We start from the raw sequence: 25,727 nt of genomic DNA on the forward strand, positions 1-25,727 counted from the left end.
GCACACAACCAAGCCTCCCACTAGAAAATGTGCTAAACCACTCACGACATGGTGTGACATGGAGAGTAGCATCTCTATCTAGTAACCACTATGGACAAAGTGTGCTATCCATAGACAAATCTGCAAGAGGTACACTCGAGGCAATCATGACATCATCGTCACTGGCATAGACTGGCACTGAAACTGCCTCTCTAACCTGTGTTAAAGCGTATCTGCATCACACATACATCTCGGCTGCTGTCTCATATGTTTGAAACAATGGTGCCTAATATGCCCTGTGTGACCACAATGCCAACATCGTACATATCGGCAAGAACAAGGCCGCTGTCTCTCAAAAGTCACCATAGTGGACTCTACACTGCCACACATATCTGCAACCATAAGTGAATGGCTAAGAACCAAAGTATGTTGATAAATATGGGAAACATTTGGTAGAATCTCCCTTGTAAACTGAATAAACCTCAAGTACAATCTCAACCATAAACCATGCCAGAAACTAGCAACAAAGTGGGAGGTAACTCGACCACTACACATTGCTCAAAAGCATGATCAAACAAATCAAAACTAATGCTCATATATGCATAAAACAGCTCCACAATCTGCAAACTCTAGAAGCACACAACTTGGACAAACTGCTCAACCGAGCGTAAAGCACATAGCCATATACACAAGTAGAGAGAAAACTAGCTCGAAACGCATCCCATAAGAGAAACTGCTTGCAAAAATTTGCAAAAACCTATGAAACCTATGACTAGCAAAGTCTGTAGCCACACAAGCATACGCGATCCTCACTTCTGTGAGAGTGGGTACAAGAACACCAAACTGTGTCCAAATTGACAAAACCTGTCAAAAGTAAGAGTGAACACTCAATCACTGTCAAAGTGAGAGTCAAGCTTGACCACTAAACCATCAAAGAGAAAACTGCGGATACACATAAACCATGGTGGGAAATCATGGGAAAAATCCGACAGAGTTTTCCCTAAAAACTAAGCAAAAACTCAAGTACAATCTCTACCATAAACCATAACACTACTCAATGCCAATGAGTAGAAATGCCAAAATGGCTCCAGATTTTCACATAGAATGGTAATCCGCACTCAACGGACATCAACGGAGTGATTGAGCATGAGCAAGCACCAAAAGAGTTGCAATACGAAAACTTGATCAATGTGAAAACAATGCTCTCAAGAGAGCTCACCGGCACTTGAAAGTGCTCGCCAAAATGTATGTACGATGGGCATCATTCATGTGCCATCACCATATGCAAACCATCCGCAAAGACCATGAATCCAAGCATAAAACCACTTCCAAAATATTATGTGAAAACCTATGAAAGAAGATCCACCTGTGTGCTCCAAAAAATTGCGTCTCTCAGGAGATCACTTTGATGGTGTCTAAACGCCTCCCTGACTCTTTGCCCAAATCTCCCAAAAAAATCTCAAACCACAAGCTCTGCACAAGCTGAAATCACATCTTCAGCTCAGAATTTATGCACCTACTTGGAGCATCTTCTATGCTTTTGAAAGTGTATCAAGCTCGCACACTACGCAAAAATAGAAAACCTACAATTTTTGTATACAGCCAGTTTGAGCTGAATATTAGCAAAATGGTGAGAAATTTACAAATACTTACTTTTGAAAAGTTGTAGACCACGTTGAAACGGATGGGCATCATGAGACGAATTCTCGGATCTCCATTTTCAAGGAGAAAAATGAAACTAAAAACATTGCTGCTGCACACACAATTTTTAGGACAACGCCTTCACTTACATACAATCTTCCACACTCCTTTCTGAGCTTCCACAAGAGCATACATCACTCTTAATTGAGCTCACAAGCTCGAATTGCATTCTCACAAAGCTTCAGAGGTTTCTAGATCTCTCCACCGCCGAGAGCAAGCGAACTATCGCCACCATGCGCTCTGATACCACTTGTGAGTACGCATGTGCACGGATGTGTGTGTGCATGTGTGGTGCGGTGTGTGCGAAGAAGGGGAGAAGGACGAGACCATGTGTGGGTGGAGCAACCTCAGGAAATGACTCAGTGAGTGAGCTGCTCCTTATTCTTATGTATAGAAAGAATAAGGAAGTGTGTATACACAATGGGCAAGAGGGCGGACACCGGACGTCCGGCCCCGGGAAAAGGCGTAGCGCCTTTACCCCAACAATATGTCACTATATACAAGCTCTAAGGGCTCACCATGCCTTTTATACAATGGCATATAAACAATCCTAGTTTTCTTGCCGTAAATACAATAAACATCATAAAAAAATAAGTAAAACTCAACAATGGCAAACAACCAAAATGTACTAGAGTTTTCATTCCCTTTTGGCTTACCTGACCTGGTTGACTATGTCACAACTTAGTAGATGGAAGCTTGGCTATATCCCTTCTTGACAATCCATGAATTGTTTTTGAACATAGTTGTGTATCCAAAGTCATCTGGTTGTCCAACAAAGATTGAACCCTTAGATAACTCAAGAACATGCTTGAAATTCTTTAGCATATCTTCCATGCAACTTGGAAGTACCATCTTTATGTACCCAATTCTAATGATCTTAAGTGCATGAGAATCACCGAATTCGACTATACGTAATAGCCCATTCCATAAGAGGGAAACCACAGTCTATGTGGTGTAACTTGGAAAATTGCACCAAAATTCACCAAATAATTTTGTGCATAATTGGCATCTTGTGTGACAAGATGCCAATCATGTGATAAGGGCATTTATAGTAAAATTTGCCAATATGTTCGGTGTATGAGTCCTCACAGAAACATCATGAGCCTTAGGAGATTGTAAAACATCGATTGACTCAAGCTTAGCTTTTCCCTTTGCATCTATGTAAAACTTCATAGTCTCTTGAGACGTCTCAATTTCTAATTTGTGTAGCATGACAACCCTTTTTCACACACCTTTCTTATGACACTTGTAGTACTCAATATTGCACATGGAACCATGGGCCTTACTAAAAGAGTTCTTATGATCCTTAGACTTGGCATGATCATAAGGGCGACCTCTCTATTTGTGAAACCATGGAACGTAAGCGTGCTTACAATAGTGCCATGCTTGTTTCTACAAGGTTAGGTCCCTTAATGTTTGGCTTTTCCCCTCAATCACCAATTTGGGCTGGGTTAGCCAATGAAAAGATCCAACAAATCAAGGACTTTTTGCAAGATTACATGTCCATGTTTTACAAACTACTTATTCAAATGTTCAAAAGCACAAGATAAATACATAAAATGTGCTAATGAAAAAAAATGTCGGTTAATTTTGAAGAGGTGATTAGGTTTGCTTCGTGTACCAAAGCATTCTAAAATTTCAAGAGTGGTCTATAGATGAAGTTGTCTCCTTGATACTACTATCTATTCAAGATTGTATTACGAATTGGTATGGAATAGTTTATAATTGCAATTACAATTGTTAACATCATTAATAGCAATAAAATTTTAATAGCAATAAACCACATAACTATATTTCTTGCTTAGAAATTGAATAAAATTTAAACCAAATTCAAGTTTGAGGACACCAATGTGTTTGTGAATCCATAGGGATTTGACTAAAAGCAAAAAATTTCAATTATAAAGATCTGCTCAAAATATGACTTTTTTGTATGTACATGCTATATAGTCTGCTTATCACGTTTCATCAAGTGTGGATCAATAAACCACGTTTAAACATAGAAACTTGGACTACAATGTCTAATTGGGAGAAACATGGCATTTTGGTACTTCAAAGTCATTAAGTGTGGATCAATAAACCACGTTTAAACTTAGGAATTTGGACTACAATGTCTAATTAGGAGAAACATGGCATTTTGGTACTTCAAAAGTGTTCCACCATTAGGAAGAGAATGGGCTCTTTATTTGGAATTTTAAGGGAGTCAAACCCCCAAAAGAAATCAAAGGAAAACTTTTGAATTCAAACAAGAAAAATTGCTAGTTTATTTGAATTCAAGTTTTTGCCCCAACATGAAATTTAAAATCTAGCAAATAAAGCCATGTCATGTAAGTTGTAACATATCTATAGATCAAAGATCTACAATCTCCACTCAGATTGGAGATGATATGTAGGAGTTATGGAACGCCAAAAATCATAAAATTGTCCACCTTTGTTTTTGGCTGGGGGGGGGGGGGGGGGGGATTGCATCCTTTGACCACTCTTACACCTCTCTTACACACCCACTATTCTTGCACAGATGGAATGCACCTGCTTGTCCAAATGCTTATCACCTCCATAATCTCTTGGAAAATAAAGGGGCCCTCCTTGACCCCATCCTCTTCCTAATGGCATTGAAATCGGATTTGAGTCAAAAGGAAAAAACAATAAATTTTATCTCTAATGTGATGCAATGGCTTTGAGGTTGTTGATGGAAGCATACTTGCAATGGAAATGCCTAAGCCAGAGTGTAATGTTTAAGGGATATTTTAATTTAGAGCATTCTTGCAAAAAATGGAATCTTTTCAAAGTTTGAACTCTATTCATCTCTACATTATTTCCCGTTTGGACCATAAAGATACCTTAAAGGTACATACTAAAGTTTGATCCTAAAATGGTATGGTGAAAATTTGAAATAGTCTCTTGAGGACTTTTGTAATTATCTTTAGCAAAAAAAGTAAACTCAAATGTATGCTTTAAAAGATATGTAAGTTGCAAAAAGGTTGCTTGAGAGCTAGAAGATATTGTTAATATGGATATATCATAAACACATCTAATCAAAACAGCTACTAAGGAGGAGGGAGAGCCCCTTGAATCTCCTAAATCCAGGGAGGTAGAAACAGAGCAGGGATCGGATGTTGAAGAATTTGTCGCTGTATCCCAATGATGGAAGCTCTAGCTATCCAGTCATGGAACATGAAAGGAGTGAAGACCCGAAAGAAGCACACCCTCTTCTAGGAGGAAGTTAGAAAGAATAAGGAAATTGATTGCTAGGCCATCCAAGAACACCATTTGGATGCTCACAACAAAAGAAAATAGACACTAGGGAAGAAGTTGGTGCTTTATGGAGAGGGAGTGGACGGGTTCAGTGATGTCCTTTCTGTTGTGGACAAGGACCTGGAGCCCAAAGTGGTCCTAAATCACCCTTCTGGGAGGGTCCCAGGAGTGAGAATTAATTGGGCAGGTCAATATATCACCACAATAAACATTCATGACCCTTGCAATGCTAAGGATAGAGAGAAATTGTGGATGCACCTTAGGGATATCCCTATTGAAGGAGAGTGGCTACTGATAGGTGACTTTAATATGGTGGAGAAGAGCAAGGATATAATAGGCTCAACCAATCTGTTGACAGGCTTCAAAAAGCTAAATGATTGGGTCTCTATGAGGAATGGGCTATGGTGGACTTATGGGAGGTGGGTCCTTGGAACATCATGTTTGGCTTCATGTACACAAGCCTAAAGTATGCCGCATGGCTTCCTGGCTTGACAGGTGCTACTGCTCTCACCAAGCGGACTGGATCCTGTCGCTACTTGAGATGAAGGTGTTGCCAACAAAGAGAATGGTGGACCATATACCTCTACACTTAAAACTCAGGAAAGCCAAGGGGGAGGGGCAACCCCCCAGAGGGAGTAAGAAGTTGCTTGTAATTGGGGAACACCTGGTCAAAGACCCTCTCTTTAGAAGGATTACCAAGAAAGCTATGACCAAGAAACAGAGCAGGGATCGGATGTTGAAGAATTTGTCGCTGTATCCCAATGATGGAAGCTCTAGCTATCCAGTCATGGAACATGAAAGGAGTGAAGACCCGAAAGAAGCACACCCTCTTCTAGGAGGAAGTTAGAAAGAATAAGGAAATTGATTGCTAGGCCATCCAAGAACACCATTTGGATGCTCACAACAAAAGAAAATAGACACTAGGGAAGAAGTTGGTGCTTTATGGAGAGGGAGTGGACGGGTTCAGTGATGTCCTTTCTGTTGTGGACAAGGACCTGGAGCCCAAAGTGGTCCTAAATCACCCTTCTGGGAGGGTCCCAGGAGTGAGAATTAATTGGGCAGGTCAATATATCACCACAATAAACATTCATGACCCTTGCAATGCTAAGGATAGAGAGAAATTGTGGATGCACCTTAGGGATATCCCTATTGAAGGAGAGTGGCTACTGATAGGTGACTTTAATATGGTGGAGAAGAGCAAGGATATAATAGGCTCAACCAATCTGTTGACAGGCTTCAAAAAGCTAAATGATTGGGTCTCTATGAGGAATGGGCTATGGTGGACTTATGGGAGGTGGGTCCTTGGAACATCATGTTTGGCTTCATGTACACAAGCCTAAAGTATGCCGCATGGCTTCCTGGCTTGACAGGTGCTACTGCTCTCACCAAGCGGACTGGATCCTGTCGCTACTTGAGATGAAGGTGTTGCCAACAAAGAGAATGGTGGACCATATACCTCTACACTTAAAACTTAGGAAAGCCAAGGGGGAGGGGCAACCCCCCCAGAGGGAGTAAGAAGTTGCTTGTAATTGGGGAACACCTGGTCAAAGACCCTCTCTTTAGAAGGATTACCAAGAAAGCTATGAGTAAACTTAATAAAGATACCAATGTTGAGAAACTTAAAGCTTGGGACATCTTTTCTCAGAGTGTACAAAAAGCGAACAAAATACTGGGCCCTCGGATGAAAAAGGCCCAGGAAGAGCATGGGAAGCAGCTTGAAGAGGAGGTCGCTACTTTAACTTCTAGAAAATCTGCTGCACTAGCCTCCGAAGAAGAACACAAGAGGTGGCTGGAAGCTAAAGCCAACCTCATTGAGAAATAACTCGAGGAGTTTAGGATGGTGAGGTTGATATCAAGGGAGATCTTCCTCTAGCCAAAGGCCGCTAATCAAGCACATTTCTTAAAGTTCTTGAAAATCAAGAAGAGTCGGGGCTCCATCCACTCGCTCATAGATGAGAATGGGAATACTACACTGGACTAAGACGGAATGGTAAGGATGATGCTTGATAATCTAAGCCAAATTATTGGCCAGCCCGCTCTCAAGAAGTGGAAGAAGCCAGAGCGACCTTGCTTGATGGTGTCAATAGGAAAATTCCCCAACTTGAAGCTAATCGTCTTGAGATGGCCCTCTCTGAAAAGGAATGCTCGCTTGCATTGGAAGTTGTTGGAAAGGAGAAGTCCCTTGGGTGGGATGGCTTCAACATGCAATCATTCAAGGAATTTTGGGAGGAACTCAAGGTCCTAGTCACGTGTATGGCTAACTGAGCTTTTGTCAATGGCTCGTTGGATCCTAGTGTAAAAAGAAGCCTTATCAAGCCTATCTCGAAACAGGTTCTTTGCTCGCATTTTAAGCTCTAGCGTCCCATAACTATGATGTCTATGGCATACAAGATCATTGCTAAGGTATCTGCTCTTAGAATTTCCCCCTTCTTGGATAGAGTCATCTCTCTTCATCACCATGGGTTTATCAAAGGAGGGTGTCAATATATGACAATATCTTGAGGGCAATGGTGGGCATTGAGTACGTAGGCTTCACGAAGCAGGAGTGTATTTTGCTTCAGCTAGACTTGGACAAGGCTTATGATAGGATTATGTGGTCCTTCATTGAAGATGTCATGAAAGTACTTGGCTTTGGGCCTCGCCTCTATCGACTTATACACACTCTAGGTGCAAGTAGAAAGATGTGTAGAGCTTGTGATATGGGTGTTGTCGATCTTTTCAAATCGTTAATCGGAGTCTCGGATGCCAAGATACAGAGCTTTGAAGTTTTGTCGGGCCGATTTTGAGCCGGTTTGACCGCTTTGGAAAAGGTGCCATAAGGTGGTTCACATGTTGTGGGAGAGAGAAGAGGAGAAATTCGATGGCCAAGAGGGCCGTCACACACAGTGTGAGAACGAGCCGAAAGGTGAAACTTGCCGAGCTATCTATGCATGCAAGGTGATGCTAAAAGGGAGTGTGACATATGAAGGCAATGCAAAAAAATACTATCTTGGGCTCTGATGGAGCTGCATGAGCGGAGATAACACATTTTTTTGTTTTTAAGCTTTATAAAACCCCTATAAAGGGAGATTCACAAGCCTTTGTTGGGGCTTTTTGCCCATTTGGGGCTTGAGCCAGTGTATGTTTCCAAGAGGAAGCGATTGTTGAGCTATGGAGTTATTGGGGAGCAGGGAGGTCTCCCAAGTCCTGTTTTGAGCTCGCCGATGCGTGTGCCAGCTTGGAGCTAGTGTTGTAATGGTTGTTTGTTGAGAAGTGAAGCCAACATTTCTCTGTATATTGTGTCGGTTCCCCCTTCCCCCTTCTTTTCTCTGCTTATGTGTGTGTGTTGGTAGGTGTGCCCCACGAGGTTTGATGTGCAAAGAGGGATTGAGAGAGGTTGTGTGTGTGGTGAGGAGAGTGAATTGGGTTGTGCGAGATGATTGGGATTTGGGTGATGTGATGCAATGTGTGTGTGTATGGTCGTGTGAAATTGGTGGTTTGCTTGTGAGTCGTGCAAGTTTTGAAGGTGAACTCTACTGAATTGGGATGCAATGAGTATCTTGGTATAGAGAGGTGTGTCAATTGTGCTCCCCTTTCCCCCTATCCAACATGTTCTAGTCTAAGATTGGGTGGCATCATGAGAGAGCTGGTGAAAAAGTGTAATGGATCATCAAGGGTACTAGGATGGGGCGAATTAACCATGTACTTCCAGAACTCCATCTGTCACTAGTCCCCTTGGCTGATAAAGGACTCCAATGGTTGAGCCACTTTTGGGATAGAAATAGCAAGTCCTAGAAATCCGTTGACCAGGTGGTAGCCCAATTTCAACGCAATGGCATTGAGAAGCTGCTTGTTAACAGAGAAGTAGAAGGCCTGGTCAATATTCTAATGCCGATATGTGAATCTTCTTTTGAGTGGAAAGCTTGGAAATGGCCTTTGAGTAGCCATTTCTTTAAACCTCATACCAAGGGCATTTACCAAGTGTTAATACACGAGGCTGTTTGGTTCGTCCTCGAGGCTAAATGGGTTGAGGTCACAAACAACATTTGGAATCTACAATGGCCTAGTTTTATGAAGATATTTCTATGGAAGGTACTTTGGGGGGCCTTGCCAACAGGTGTCAAGATACAAGCACACGGTATTGGGTCCGATGGATGTTTAGGGTGTAGACTGGCTAGTGAAGACTTCGCCCACCTGTTCATAGGATGTTTGGCTATTAGAGGCATAGCTAGAAAAGTGTGCAAATGGATACAAATAACGTGGAAGAAAGGGTTCTTTAGGAAGGATCTGTGCCTTGGTGGAAAATAATTTCAAAAATTTTCATTGCTTATCTGTACTCAAATTGTCAGATATTGTTCCTTTAGGAATATTTGGAAGGCTAGGAATTGTCGCATATTCCATAACGACCTCATTGTGGCTAGTTTCTTAGAGATTGTACAAGAAAGTAAGGAGATAATATGTGTGGTAAGCAAAAGGTATAACTTAAATGATTGGATTAGGGCGACTCTCACCATTCGATCAAGGTTTGGCAACAATACTCTATCGGGTATTTTTGACTAAGTTCTGATGTAACCTTTTGTCCCTCAAGACTCGGCATGAACTTGATGCTGCGTTATATTTTTCTTTGTGACATTATAATACAAAAACCACTCACAATTATGAGTTTTGCCAAAAAAAGAAAAAAAAAACTACTAAGGAGCTTCCTTGTAGAGAAATAAAACTTGTTTTGTAAAAGGAAAATGGGATTAGAGATTCTTATGTGAAAATGTTTTTTTCCTTTCTTATGTTATGCTAATCCAAACCATATTCTAGATCAATTTTTGTTGCATTGAAATTAAACTTAGTCATACAAGTTTTCATGATTCATATAATCTTCTTGATTATACTAAATTCAAGCATTCATGCAATACAACAACAATAAGCACAAAGTCAGTCCTCAGTGGGGGCACCAATTTGAGGCGGTCCGGGGCGGGCAACAAGAAGAGTGGCCTCTAAACACCCTTTGAGGCTCCCGTGCTGCTCAATTGGGGCTAGGGCAAGCACAATCAGAGACAACAACAACCCACAGCCAGAAACCAAACAAGAAAAGGGGCACCACCTAGTTGTAGATGCGAACTAGGACGCACGTGATATCTCCTTGTACTCAAACGCACAAAGAGAGGGGAATGCAAGATAGCCACACACACCAAACACAAACATTCACCACGCCAGAGAGAAGTAAAGAGCACAAATCAACTTGAGCAACTCAGTCTTAGCCTTAAAGAATAGATGCACACAAAGCTTGATGAGAAATAGAGAGACAACACAAAACTTGACCTTGTTGTCAATACACAAATTGTCTTAGGGTCACTGGAGCCCTCTCACCGAGCACCCTCTTACAATTTACCTTTTAGGCAAACAATTCAACAATCCCTCAAACCACCAAGCATGAAATGGCACAACAAACTTCAAGGACAATATACCTTCAACCACCTGATGAGCCAACTTATCAAGTCAATTTGGAGAGAAGAGTCGTAGTTGCAGCATACAATTGTACCCAAAACTATGAATCTTATTTATGGACAAGAGTAGGCTACAAGTGTGATTGCAGAGTATAGTATCACTCCACTCCTCCAGATGGAATAACTAACTTCAAGCTTCTCCATGCACCTATGTGTAGTGATGGAATAGAGCACTCACAATGCACACACTCTACACAACTAGGCTTGAAGAGTGGTGTGTTATGTGTTGAGAATGGTGTGGTGTAGTGTGATCATGTGATGATTTAAAAGGGAGAGAAGGGCTCTATTTATAGGTTTTAGAAGCCCCGATTAGGATTAAGCCTAATCAAGTTTATTTGAAGGAATAAAAGATTATGCATATTTTTGTTTTTTTTTAATGAGGGTGTGTTTCTCTTGTCCTTTGAGTCACATGGATGTGGGCTCAAGGGAAGAGAATTATTGAGGATGAAAGGAGAGAGGATTGAGTGAATAATTTGGGAGTGCCTACTCTAGTAGAGGGTGCATTTTACAATAAGGTTAGTGGTTAGTAGTTAGTAATTATCACTAAAAAATATTTACAAAATCATTCACCAAATGGTGAGATATATGATGAGAAAAGTTAGAGAAGGGATGAGCTTGTAAAGAGAGGTTGAAGCTTTGGAGAAGTTGACATTCACCTCTTTACAACACCGGTAGAAGAAGCGGTCAGCATGGCGAAGTAGCGCGTGTCGATGAAGCTATGTTATCTTCAAACCTTGGAAAATTCATGATAAAAGCCTTCATTTGCAGAGGTTATCTTTGGATTTTTTTTGATTTTTTGAAGTTCTTTACAAAGTTGAAGAGAGTATGGTAATATGGACATATATGTAGAGAGAAAGGGGGACACATAGGGTGTAGAAATGGAGGATGAAGGCTATGGAGGTGTGAGAGATGTGGCAATGGTGAAGAGGGTGAATTAGGACATGGGAGTGGGACGGAGAGGGAGGAGTGTGTGTGAAAGAGGAAAATGATAAAGTGGAAGAGGGAGTGTGGCTGCATAGCATGGGCAAACTGGGGTCCACCAATAAAATCATAGCTCACAGATCGTAGCTCAAAAAAATATGAAAACATTTGAGGTGAAAGTTCAGCTCATGAGCTACAATGTTTGTTTGTATCACCTTTTCAAAATCAGGGAGCATGTGATCTTTAAAAATTCAGCAAAACTGACTGTTTTTTCCACTGCACAAGGTCCTTGTGAGGTCCTTCTTTGGATGATTCTTTTGAATACCTTCAAGAGTGAGCTCCCCATGGTGCATGCATGCATGCCACATACCCTTGACCTTATTTGGTAGGTCTATAATTGAAGATATTGTTGAGATCATGATATAAGTGAATAGTACAACTAAGAAAATCAAATATTGAGGGGTCTAAAAAAATATGTACATGTCAAATATAAATAATATAGGTGGAAAAAATATAAAGGGGTCAAAATAAATCTCTCTCATTATAAGTCTACCATAAAAAGATGAATAATTTTGGTGGTCTAATTTATGAGAGTAATAGGGAATAGATGTAGGAAGGAAAAAATCACAATAGTGAAAAAATATACACATAAATAGAACTAGTTTTTTTGGATTTTTGTTGGGATGGAGTTACACCAAAAATAAGAGAAGCTTGCATGAAATTATTTTTATATGGAATAAAGAGTATGCAAAATGGTAAGAAAAAATATGGTAATGGTGAGTCAATGTACATAGCATAAATAACACACACCTAAGTATAAATATTTAAATAAATACCAAAATAATTATGAAAAATCCTTTTATTTAGGCTCTATATACAATAAAATATTTACACACAAATGGGCCATAATATACTTATATATTTTTTATTTTTTTATTTTATTTTTGGCTCAACTAGCCCAGTGACTAGCTAATTGAGGGTTTTTAAGAAAATATGGAGAAAGTCCCTAACTCACACACGCCTATGTATAGTGAAATTGTAGGGATAACCAAAATTTTTGAGTGATTTGATAGGGTGAGGTAGCTTACTATGGCAATTATGGAAAGCTGAAAAACGGCTATGAATATCATCAAAGAACACTCCACTAAAGGTTTGGTGAGGCCTAAATAGCTTCTCCATCAAGCGGTTGAATCTGACTGGTGCAGTGGTCAAGCTAAAAGGCATGACAATGTATTCGTACAGACCAAACATAGTGCGAAATGCGGTCTTCATTTTGTTTGATCAACTATCATTATTTGATGATAGCCACTTTTTAGGTCAATCCTACTAAAGTAGGTGGACCCTTGTAGCTTATCAATAAGTCTTCTACCCGTGGAACGGGAAACATATTTTTGATATAGATCCTATTTAGTGCTCTATAGTCAACACACATACGATATGTGCCGTCTTTCTTTTGCACTAGTAACACAGAATAACAAAATGGAGATGAGCTAGGCCTAACCATGCCCTTCTCGACTAACTCATGCACTTGCCTCATAATCTCCTCTTGTTGAGCTTTAGAAACTATATAAGAAGGTTTGTTAGGCGGTGAACTTCCTGGAAGAAGTTCAATTGCATGGTCATCATTACCTCGTTTAGGAGGTAGCTCACAAGGGATGTCGTCAATAAAGACATCCTGAAACCCCTTGAGAAAATTGGACAACTCTAATTCCTTTTGATTGTGTATATTTTCTTTTGCTAAAACATTAGGTTCATTTTGGGAATCTTTAACAAAAATCATGTACACGGAAATAGAGCTCTTTATTGACTTGTTGAAAGCTTGTGTATGTACAATGGTTATAGTGTTACCCATTTCCTTAGCATGTATATACATATTTTTTGCCCTGAACTTAAAGGAGATTCTCCTTTCAGGGAATTTAACATTGGCAGCCATGCGATCAAACCATGGTGCCCCTAGGATTACATCCTCATGCTTGAGAGGAGAGATAAACAAGTCCTCTTTGTCCACATAGCTTTGGACATGGAGCCTCAATTTCCCAATTAAGGGAGTGACTGAAGCTTCTTGCCCCTTGAAAGCACCGTCTGCGGGGTAAGACATCTCCCATCTCATAGGCTTGTATGCCTAGCTTGGTGGCCAACTCTATAGATATAAAATTGTGAGTAGAACCAGGGTCAAAGAGAATAAAAGCATCATGTTCTCTTAAATCATTAGGAGAAATATGAACCTTGCATGGGCCTTGTAAGGAATCCTAATTTTTAGGGATTAAGGCTAATGGTGTGTAGGGTTAAGGGGACAAGGGCATTCAAGAAGCTAGTTTTGAGTAGGCTTTTCTAGCCTTTTTTTTAGACACATGTAGGATGTGGACCTAAGAGGTCACCTTCTCTCTCTAGCTTTTTGAAAGTGAAGGGAGTAAAGAGGTGTGGCCACATCATCAAAAACGTGGATCACTAAGAGCCAAAATTTGACTTTAAAAAAAAAATAAATTATTTTTACTTATTTTTGACTTAAAACTCCCCCCCAACATATATCCATATCAAAAAAGTATTTTTTGACATTTTTTTAAACTTACAAGCACTAAAAGTCCAATTTTTCAAAAAAAAAAAACTCCCCCAAAAAAAAAACCTTTCTTCTCTCTTCCTCCTCCCTCCTTTCTCCCTCTCCTCTCCCTCCCTGCCCCTTCTCTCCTCCTCCTCCCCTCTCTCCCTCTCTCCCACTGTCCCCTTCTCTCCTCCCATGTTCCTCCCTCTCCCTCCCTGCCCCCTTCTCTTCTCCTTCTCCACTCTCTCTCTCTCTTCCCCACTACCCCCTTGTCTTCTCCCATGTTCCTCTCTCTCCCTCCCCCCTCTCTCTTTTCATCCTTTGCTTCCTCATGCAACAACTACCATGGTGCTCAAGGACATCACAAATCGTATGCATACATATTTGCTTGTTCGCAACGTTTGCATCGAAGGCCGCACGTGAGGGTGAGTAGAGGTCATCCTAGGAACGTCGTAGCATCGGTGAGATGAATATTGACGATTCTTCAATATCTTGCCAATACCATCACATATTTGAATAAAACACCCCTTCATGCAAGGTAACAATATACTTCTTACTTTTGATTGTGTTCTTCTTATCATAAACTTTGAAGTCTAAGGTGTTGCCTCTACTTGTTTTGTAGTGCTTGGCACAAAGGTTGCTTTTATGCACAAATAGTGAAAGGCTGCAGGTTAGAGAGGCCAAGTGTCACCACTTTTCCTCTAAAACAGTCTTCTTTGTTACATCTTGCAGGTAGGTGCTTCAAATCCATGCTTATTAGGGGTGGTAGTCTCATCCTAATGTATATTTTTATATTGTTTATTCCCAGCTAGATAGAAATACTTGCAAATTTGTACAACATATACTTAACAAGTGTCTTCATTATATAGCTTGCAAATGTTGAATTCATACATGTTTTTGTTACAAGGTGACCTCTTGTTATGCTACTTGAGTGGCGTTGTTTGCAAGAACGGCTCAAGGAACTGGCATAACATGAAGCTTTTACGGTGGCACAAAGCTCTCCTCAGCGGCAATGTGGTTCCCACTACACCAAAAATCATTATGCTGACATGAAGAGATCCCTAGTAGGACAATGCAAAAACTTTTCATCAGTAGCAACACACTCTTTCCTAACATGAGGGCACTCCTACCAAAGATATTTTTATGTGATAGGTCACCCCAGGAGCATACCATGTCATGGAATGGATGTAAGAACTATGACCACACTACTCCTTGTAAAGTGTTCACAGATGTATGTTTATCAAAGTTAATGAGAAGAAATTTGGACTTTTTTGTTTGTTGATGTGTAAGAGCACTCTAGGTCTACCATATTTTAGATTGTTTGATAAGTTAAATAAAATTTGTAGTCATTTAAAGTGTAAGTTTGTTTTTGTTTGGTAAGATTGTACATGAGAAGACATAATAAAGTATAAGAGATCTTGACGGAATAAGCCTCGATTAGATTCCTACCATGCACTTGTGACACCAGACCTCTCCTTGAACCTTTTGATTTCTATCATTGTGGGAAGTCTAAGGGTGGTCTATTTTCAAATTTTTAGCAATAAATTTTTTAAAAATGAAATTTTGGTTATTTTAAAGTTTGTACACAGTCTAGGAGTTCATTCTGATTGTTTTCCTTCAGTTTCAATTTTTGATCGAGGGCACTCCTTGGAAGCCACTTTTGAAGGTGTTAGGGTGAGATTTTGAGAAAGTTTTGTATGTAGGAAATGCAGTCCTTAACACAATAAAAAACATTGGTTCCCTGAGTATTTTCAGATTCCATGGTTTTAATGCCCGTTCGAGCCCGTAGATTAAGGAAAAAGTAAGAAATGTCTGTTTTACATCATTTTTTAAGAAATTGCCAACTTGCACGTTGATTTTTGGAAAATCCGAGTAGGATATGATTTTTTTGCATCACACGATAGTCAAAGAGCGCGACGAGATGAACAAATTTATGTGAGACAAGCCCAGACAGATTCAAAGCCAATTGAACACTAGAAGCTCTTGAAAACAGCCTAAAAGTCCAACACTTAAGAAAAAAAAAAAAAAACTTACCACTTGAATTATGACCATGCATAAAAATAAAGCCTGTACTTGTCATTTTAGGGCCCCAGGGACCCTCAACATGAGGGGCCACAAGGGCGCGCAAATCAGCCATCCAAAATTTTTGGATGGCTGATTTGCGCGCCCTTGTGGCCCCTCATGTTGAGGGTCCCTGGGGCCCTAAAATGACAAGTACAGGCTTTTTTTGATGCATAGCCATGAGATAGAATTGGGCAAATTGATGTATTCATAGCAAACTCCCCCCCCCCCCCCCAATGGCAAATAGCTAAACATTGTATCATGCCATGCATAAAAATAAATCTTGTACTTGTCATTTCAGCCATCCAAAATTTTGGATGGCCAGTTTGCGCGCCCTTGTGACCCCTCTTGTTGAGGGTCCCTGGGCCCCTAAAATGACAAGTACAAGCTTTTTTTAATGCATGTCCATGAGATAGAATTGGGCAGTTTAATGTGTTCATAGCAACCCCTCCCCCCTCCAAATGGCAGATACCTAAACCTTGTATCATGCTTATCAACCATTTTTTACTTCCTTGTGTCCATCCCCTGTTCTTGGAAATATCTTGGTCCCTATTTGTGCCTGGATGGGCATTCTACGCGCCGTTGTGGTCCCTCTTGTTGAGGGTCTTTAGGGCTTCAAAATGACAAATAGGGGCTTTGTTTTAATGTATGGCCATGAGATAGAGTTGTAGTGTTTGATGTCCGGAGTATTCACTATGTCAAATTTTCCTATATCATGTCCGTTCACCACAATGGATTGAAAGTAGCCCTTATAGGCCTTACCTACACATGTTTCTATAACTTTACAAGAATATAAATTCCCTTCTGTTGAATACATGTGCTATGTTACATATACTTTAGTGAACTCGCAAGGTCAAAGGCCTCACAAATTTTGTGCACTCAGAACATTTAGCACTAGAAATCAACCAAACAAGGAGCCAATTTTTACTTCCTTGTGTTCACCTCGTGTTCTTGGAAATGTTTTGGTTAAGCCATTTCTTTGGTATTTAAAACCACATGTGACCCCTATTGTTATAGTATCCGACCAAAGGTTTCTTGATTAGCAGTTATATAGGTTCGAGTGATACATATCTTCTATGTTAACAATGCATGTATCTATAATTTATGTTTACACTTTCTCTATCCAAATGAGCTACATAGTAAAAATCAAATCTGCAATTCAACAATTAAGTTCACAAGGTGATAGATATTGCTATGATCTTTAACAATACCAAATAAATAGCTACCAATAGCGAATGAATAGGGATATTTAAGAAGGTTTGATACCAAAAACTTGTCAACACTACTCAAAAAGGTGGAAACTCAAAGGCTTTATAATATATATGATGAAACAAGAATCAATAATAATTCACCCCTATATATCTACACCTCCATCTCAAGTTGTCATTTCTCTAAGTCAAGCTTGGCATAGGAACAGTATGGAAACAATAACATTTTGGAAAGCAAGAATTTAGCTTTCTCAACTTTTGAAATGTTGCTATTGATATATATTCAACATCCCCAAATGAGGACATCTTGACAAAGGTTATGATCCACTTAATAAGAATAACCATTAGTGATTAAACTGAAATCAAAATATTGCATGAATTTCTTCATGGTGGAATGATTAAGACTTGAAACTTCAAACATCTTACAGACAAATCAGAATATCCAAAAAAATCAACAATATTTCTCAAATCTGTATGAAACTCCAGTAATCTAAATAAAATACTCTCACTCAGTGCGACACCATTTAATAAAAAGAAATATTTATATTGCATTTATAGAGGAATCCAGCCTCATAAAAATAATTACAAATGGAGACAATGTTATTGTTGTTAGGCTTCTCTTACAAGTATTTGTCTTTCTCATCTAGAGATTCATATATACGAGTATTTGTGTGTCTATGACACTAGGGAAGATAGTAGTACTATAGGGATGGCTTTTCTAAGAGCTCCTAGAGAGTACCTATTGGTTCAAGATTCTACAAAAATCCTACTATTCTTATCAAAATCTTTTAACACGGTAGTGAAAGGTTCCTCACGGAACAAAAATAGGGTGATTTCCATCTCTGCACATGGTTGCTTGCTCATGTCCTCTCAAAACAAGTTGACTCTGTAAGTAAACAACAGATTATGTGAGCACAAAGTTATAAAGTACAAAATGATATCATTCTAATAATCTAATGACAACTATACAAAGAATAAATTATAAGAAAAATCTTTGATGACTCTCCATAGATAACACAACTTACTTACATTGTGAGACTCAATCACATGCTACAAAACTATAGATGGCGCACCAAAGCCATCAACAAAATAGCACCACCCAATGTTATGAGGTGTGAAGCCTAAACATTGAAAGCCATAAAGAGGTTAATTCCCTCCAGCATGATAAACTTAAAGATGGAGATGATCTTAAGCTCTGAATGTAAGCTACAAGGGTAGTTTTCTCACCATTCTATCTTTATGTTGGAGATGAATCCTTGCAATGCCCATGCACTATTCACACCTCCTGTTCTTGTGGTATGCAAGTCATGTGAGTTGATGCTTTTTCCACCTTCGGGAGTAGAGGTTTTCATGTAGTGCGAGTGAATGAAAGTAGAAGGAGGAGAATCTTGTTTCATGCTGTAATGGAGGTGAGAGAAGGGAGAGGAGCTAGCTTGGTGTGGAACTATGTGGTGGGCAAGGGGAAGAGATGGGGAAGAAGCTTGCTTGGTGCTACAATGGAGATGGGAGAAAGCTAGTAGAGAGATAATGTTGGACTATAGGGGGTGCATGTGGTTGTTGCAGCCATGGAGAGCTTGGAAAAGGATTTGTAGAGAGAGAAAATCACTTTTAGCTATAGAATAGGTTTGGAAAGACTTTGGAGGGTGAAAAATGATGTTTTGAAATTTTTTGAAAAAATTTAATTTTTTGGAATTTTTTAGTGCACGTTTTTGACTTTTGGAGGTCAAAAATACTTTTTTGACCATGAAATAGGTTAGGGGACCTTTTAAGGAGGGAAAACTTGAAATTTGAATTTTTTTGAAATTTTTGAAATTTTTAGTGTATTTTTAAATCCGGGCCAAAAAGTGGGGGAAAAAAGGTCAAAGTGGTCCCCCCCCACCCCCTTTCCCCTAGCCACCTCCCTTACCTTCTCACTAGGTAAGAGGCCATTAAGAGGTGTAAGGCTACCTTGTCCCCCTACTTTTTTGAGGGTATAGAGTGTGTCCACCACCCTCTTCCTATTGGCTGGCCTCTAATTAACCTTAATCCCAAAGGGCCCCTAGAGGGTTCATATTTTTCCTAATGTTTTCCCAAGCATGGCATAGAGGAGATACTGTGTGGTGAATTTCCTCCTCTTGGATTTCAACCAAGGTAACTCTAGGAGGTTCATGGAGGGTGTTCTTTTGGGGACAGGTGCGGTACACATGCCCTTGCTCGCCGCACTTGAAACAACATTTATCCTGCCAATAACGTTCAAGCTCTTTAGGAGAGAGTTTGTTTTTACTTTTGTAAACTCCCTTCTCCTTAGCTTTGTTGGAGTTTCCCTTAGGATACTTTTGGACATTGTCCTTCCCCTTAGGCTCATTAGAACCCTTTTTTTCCGTAGGCTTAGAATTTCTTTTAGCCCCTGTTTGGAAATTGATTCAAGAAGCCACCATAGTATGGTGTATAAACGCCGATATGGTGTGTGACCTTTGGCAGTTGACATACTCCGCCATTTCTTCAGTTAAGCCCGCACAAAATTGTTGCTTTTTCTCTACAAAATCCAGCTTCTTGAAGACAGTGGCTTTGAGTTGTAAGCCCCAAAACTGGTCTACATATTTGTGAATGGATTCGTAGGGAGAGAGCTTCAAGCTTCGCCATTCGGTGAGTACTTTGTCTTTGGCATCGGTGGCCAGAAGCTGCTTCATAATGGAAGCTCTTAAAGCTTTCCATGTTTGTGGAGCTTCACCTTTGGCCCGTCGGCTAGACCACCATTGTCTAGCGGACTTTTGAAAGTTCATAGCTACATCGCATAGCTTAGAGGACTTTGTGAAGCCCTCATCTCCAAACGCCGCATCGAACTGTTGGATAAAGGCCAAGACTTTGTCCGTAGCACCAAAAGTGCCATCATAGGTAAGGAAAGAGATGCTCTTCCCTCCCTCTTTGAATTTCTTGAGCTTGGATGACCTCTTCCACGCGGTATAGGATTTCATAAGGCCTCTTCTTTTTGATGGGTCAAAGGTTGCATCATCACTTTCTTTAGAAGATGAAGAATTTGAGGAAGATAAAGAAGAGGGTGACCTCTTTCTCACCTTTTTCTTTCCTTGATTTTCTTTGTCTTCAGCATCACTTTCATAAGAGGAGGAGAATGAAGAAGACGGAGAAGAGGGTGTCCTCTTTCTCGCCTTTTTCTTATCTTGCTTTTCGTCATCCCTCTTTGAAGTATGGTGTGGAGAAGTATTCCACGGTCTTCTCCGTTTTGGAGGTGATGGAGAGCGTTTAGCCCGCCGTCTTGTGGAGCCATCTCCGCCGAGGTGGCAGGAAACTCGCTTCTTTCTCATTCCTTCGGTGGAGGCTCTTGATTTCTCCTTTGAGAAGGAGATGCGTCATCAAGGAGCAAATTTCTGAGCCCTTCATATGGATCCTTTTCTTCTTCCCGAATCGGAGAGAGACCTCTTTTGGAAGTCTCGCAAAGAGGCTTCCTAGGTGCTCTCTCGTCATATGAATCTACTGTTGCACTTCACTTTGGAGGGTTGGATTGCACATGGCTTGTTGAAGCCTAGAAACAAGATAGTTAACAAGCATCGGGGCATCATTAGTAGCTTGCTCATTAGCAAAATCAAAGTCATCAACATTAATTTCACTCTCTTTACTATTTTCAGCCATTCTAACAACTTTTAGGTGTAAACTTTTTAGGTATACTTTGGCACTTCAAGTCCTAGTTGCTACTCCTCTTTACCCCTTTAGAAAAAGCATTCAAGCTACTGTACCCCTGGCTTGAATACCATTAAATGCAACGAATAGAAGAGAGGGTCGTTCAACACCAAAACAACACAAGCTTCTAATAGCTCAATAGTACGTAAGCCATAGGCAAGCCCCATAGGACTCCACTATTAAGACCATAGCTCTCGACGGTGATGCCCCGTTAACTGCACAAAGGTAGGCGCACTGCAAGGCTGAAAAATCCTTATTCTACTTATTCACATGCAATTAATAGTACCAACCATTTATAGCTAGATTGAGGACCTCCCTTCTTGAGCAAAAAAATAGAAACCTTGTGCTCTGATACCAATGTAATATTTAATGGCCTAGTAACTTGAGTGTAGCGGAAAATAGCATGAACATAGTGAGCATTTCATTAGAATAGATTCCTAATGAGATTAACAAGAGTGCTTGGGTGGAGAGAGCAACAAAAAGCATAACACCTAGTTAGATAGCATGAACAATACTTCAAAAGAGAGAGATATTTAGCAATTGACAAGAGTTGAGGACCGGATTTGCATGGAGCCGGTCCCCCCTCCAAAAGGCTTTGTATTATGGTTTCTCCCATCAAGAGAGACATTTTACAATACAATTTTTTGTGTTCCTTCAGTACTAGCTATTGCAATGAAGATGGAAACTTCAAGCACTAAGCAAAACACTTATCAAACACAACATCAATTCCCTCACGGTCTCAGACCCAAGACCTCACACACCTTCGAAGATGGTGAGAGCTAGCGGGGTATGAGAGTAGATTGAGAGGAAGAAGGAGTATTCTTACGAGAAAGATGTACATCTCCTCACATAATCACTCATATTAGCATAGCTTAGCTTAGTAATTAGCATGGTAGAGGAGGTGAGCATGCATTGAAGCTTGTCTCTTGGTTGGATTCGCATCACAAAGCCAAGAGTTGTTGGTGTAGACCTCCCTTCTCACAAGCTTGGAGTAGGTGGTAAGCTTTCCATTAAAGCTTGAGAAGGAGAGAGAGTCTTCTTTGCTTCACACATGAGATTGTGTGTGTGGGTGTGTGATAATGCCTTCCAAAAATCAGCCCCCTCCCTCTCTCTTGGTCGACCCCCCTTGCTAAATGCTCATGCTACCCAGGCCTAGCAAATTAAAATTAAGCACCATAAGTGATAGCCTTCTAATGTGTGTCCCCCTTTCCCCTTTTGTGAGAGCTTTAGGTAATTATTTAATTCAACTAAACTCTCATTGGACCCCTTTGCCACTTGGCTAGTAGGAATCAGGCAAGCCATTGGGCTGTTGAATGCTCATTGGACCCCTTGGGAGAATGTCCAATAGTCTTCTAGAGAGCTTGATTCTTATTAGTTCTTTTATTAAGTGATATTAAATTAATTAAACTAGATTTACTCTAGCTTAATTCTCATTGTTCCACCTCCAAGGCCATCCAATAGGAACCGAGTACACCTTGTGGGCATTTGGGCTAGGGAGCTGACATGTGTCCCTCATTCCTTTTGTGTAAAGGGAGCTTGTGTGTGTGTGTGTGTGTGAGTTTCTCTTTCATCTCCTACTTCTAGGGCTCGCCCCCTCCTATGTAGGAATGGTTGAAGAATTTTGGGACACACACAAAGCATCCAAATTTCCTAACCTTTGACCTTTGGACACAACCTTTGAATTTTGGAACCTTAACATTTTGGAAGTCTTAATGGGCTGAACCTTAGGGTCTTTTAAGCCCATTGTTGCAAATTTCTCTTTTACAGATTGCCCCCCCTTGGATCCCTTTTTCCCTCCTTTGAATCCCTATTGTGGCCGATCAGCTAGCTTAACCAATATTATAGTTTTTTCTCCCCTGGAACTTCCCCATATCAAATGATCAGTTTAACATGAGAAAATCATTTAGGAGAATTAGATATTGATTATTATGAGAAAGGTTCTATTGGGTCCTGGAAAAGATTACAAAAAAAAAAGAGAAGTTGGGAGTTTGGTTGCTTCCTTCCAAATTCGGGTCAGAGTGATCAACTCATTTATGCTCCCCCCCATGCTCCTCTGTATGGCCTTCACCGACCCGCTCCTCAAAATAGCCAAATGTAACTGGTAGGAGTTTTTGAAACCTGTTAAAAGATTATTCTGGAGGAACAACACTAAATTCTTGTCGTCGTGGCAATGGGAAAAGTGGGAAGCTATCGCTTGATCGTTGCTCCAAGGAGGTCTTGGAATTCTCAACCCTCCAGTTCATGTTGAGACCCTCTATGCCAAGTTTGTGGTCTTATTTGCAAAACAAGACCGAGCTTGGGTTGCCATGACCAAGGATATGGTAGACAAGGCAAGACTTTTCTCTGATGGTGGTCAGTGGAAAGGGCTCTGATGGTAAAGGGCTCGAGGTAAGGTGTGTGAGGTCTTGGGTCTGAGACCGTGAGGGAATTGATTTTGTGTTTGATAAGTTTTTTGCTTAGTGCATGAAGTTTCCATCTTCATTGCACTAGCTAGTATTGAAGGAACACAAAGAATTGTATTGTAAAATGTCTCTCTTGATGGCAGAAACCATAATACAAAGCCTTTTGGAGGGGGACCGGCTCCATGCAAATCCGGTCCTCAACTGTTGTCAATTGCTTTATTTCTCTCTCTGTTGAAGTATTGCTCATGCTATCTAACTAGGTGTTATGCTTTTTGTTGCTCTCTCCACCCAAGCACTCTTGTTAATCTCATTAGGAATCTGTTCTAATGAAATGCTCACTATGTTCATGCTATTTTCCGCTACTACACAGAGGTTACTAGGCCATTAAATGTTACAACCTTTTCTTGTGAGTAATATCCACTCCCAAGGGGGCACCTAGGTGTTGAAATATCCTTTAGACACAGTCTCCCCTGTCCAGCCTAATGGATCAAATGTATCATTTTCAATCAGAGAGATCAATCTAGACTTCTCAATACTACACTTTGATCCCAAAGCCAAAGAAAAAAACTTCACAATCTCTAGGGCCTTCTAGAGAACGTGAGGGTAGGCTTTCAAAAAGAGGAGGGAGTCGTTTGCAAACATCTTGGCCAGAAGTTGGTCATTGACGGGTAAAGTTATCCCTTGAATTTCCCCTCGCTCAGTAGTATCTTGGAGCATCGTAATTAGAGGATGCGACCGAATAGAGAATAGAAGGGGGGCCATGGGACACCCTTTCTTGATAGACCTTTTGGCTTCAAAGGAGCCCAAAATCCTATCATAGATTAAGAACTCAGATTGGCTACCTACCCCCAAAGTGTGTATAAGTCGACATAGGCAAGGCCCAAAGCCCAGTGCTTTCATGACATCTTTAATAAAGGACCACATAATCCTATCATAAGCCTTGTCAAGGTCTAGCTGAAGCAAAATATACTCCTGCTTTGTGAAGGCTGCATACTCAATGCCCACCATTACCGTTAAGATATTGTCATATATTTATCTTCTTTTGATAAACCCATGTTGATGAGGAGAGATGAGATTGTCCAGGAGGGGATCAATTCTAAGAGAAACTGCCTTGGCGATGATTTTGTATGCCACAAACATCATAGTTATAGGTCGTTAGTGCTTAAGATGCGAGCAACAAACCTGTTTCAGGATATAGCCTCTTTTCACAATGGGATACAACAACCCATTGACAAAAGTTGGGTTAGACATATGGATGACTGGGACTTTGAGGTCCTCCCCGTACTCCCTGAAGAATTTGGTGGTCAGTCCATCCCATCAGGGGACTTCTCCTTGCCAAGAGCTTGCAATGCAAGCGAGCATTCCTCTTCATAAATGGCACTCTCAAGAAGATTGGATTTAGGATGGGAACTTTTTTTAATTACACTCCCGAGCAAGGTCGCTCTGGCTTCTTCCACTTCACGAAAGAGGGTCTCTAGCTGGCTAGTAATTTGGCTTAGGTGATCAAGCATCATCCTAAACATTTCATCTTGGTCGTGAGTAACATTCCCATTCTCATCCATGAGTGAGTGTATGGAGCCCTGGATCTTCTTGACTTTCAATGCCCTCAAGAAACGTGCTTGATTAGCGGCCTCTGGTTGGAGGAATGTCTCCTTGGAGATTAACCTCACCCTCCTAAACTCCTTGAGTTGTTGCTCATCAAGGTTGGTTTTAACTTCCAACCACTTCTCGTGTTCTTCTTCGGAGGCCAGCCCAATATATTTTCTGGAAGTTAGACTTGCGACCTCCTCTTTGAGATGCTTTCAATGCTCTTCCCGAGCCTTTTTCATCCAAGGGCCCGAGCTTTTGATCGCTTTCTCTACACTATGAGCAAAGATATACCAAGCTTTAGGACTCTCAAGGTTGATATCTTTATTGAGTTTACTCACGGCTTTCTTGGTAAGCATTCTAGATAGAGGGTCTTTGAACATGCATGTGTGCCCCAGTTACAAGAAACTTCTTACCCTCTCTGGGGGCCTGAGTTTTAGGTGTAGAGGTATTTGGTCCGACACGCTCTTTGTTGGGAGCAACTTCATCTCAATTAGCGATGGGATCCAATAAGCCTGATGAGATCAATAGCACCTGTCAAGCTGGGAGGCCATGCGGGCATACTCTGGGCTTGTGTACATGAAGCCCGAGGTGCTGTTCCAGGGACCCATCTCCCATAAGTCCACCATAGCCCATTTCTCACAGAGACCCAACCATTTAGCTATTTCGAAACCTGTCAACAAATTGGATGAGCCTATTCTATCCTTGCTCTTCTCCACCATATTAAAATCACCTATCATTAGCCAAATCAACCAATCCTATTTGTTCATGTCTATACACCAACCTATTCTTTTTAATTGTTAGTTCTGTACCTTGCATTGTCAATTTTGCACGACAAACTTTGGATAATGAACTATTTTTTTGTAGTGACTACCTTCATTTTTAACATGCTTTCCTTATCTCAATTTAATATGGGCCTCAT

The sequence above is a fragment of the Adiantum capillus-veneris genome, chromosome 14 (assembly GCF_014529385.1).
Source record: "Adiantum capillus-veneris isolate H3 chromosome 14, ASM1452938v2, whole genome shotgun sequence".
NCBI classification, from domain to species: domain Eukaryota; kingdom Viridiplantae; phylum Streptophyta; class Polypodiopsida; order Polypodiales; family Pteridaceae; genus Adiantum; species Adiantum capillus-veneris.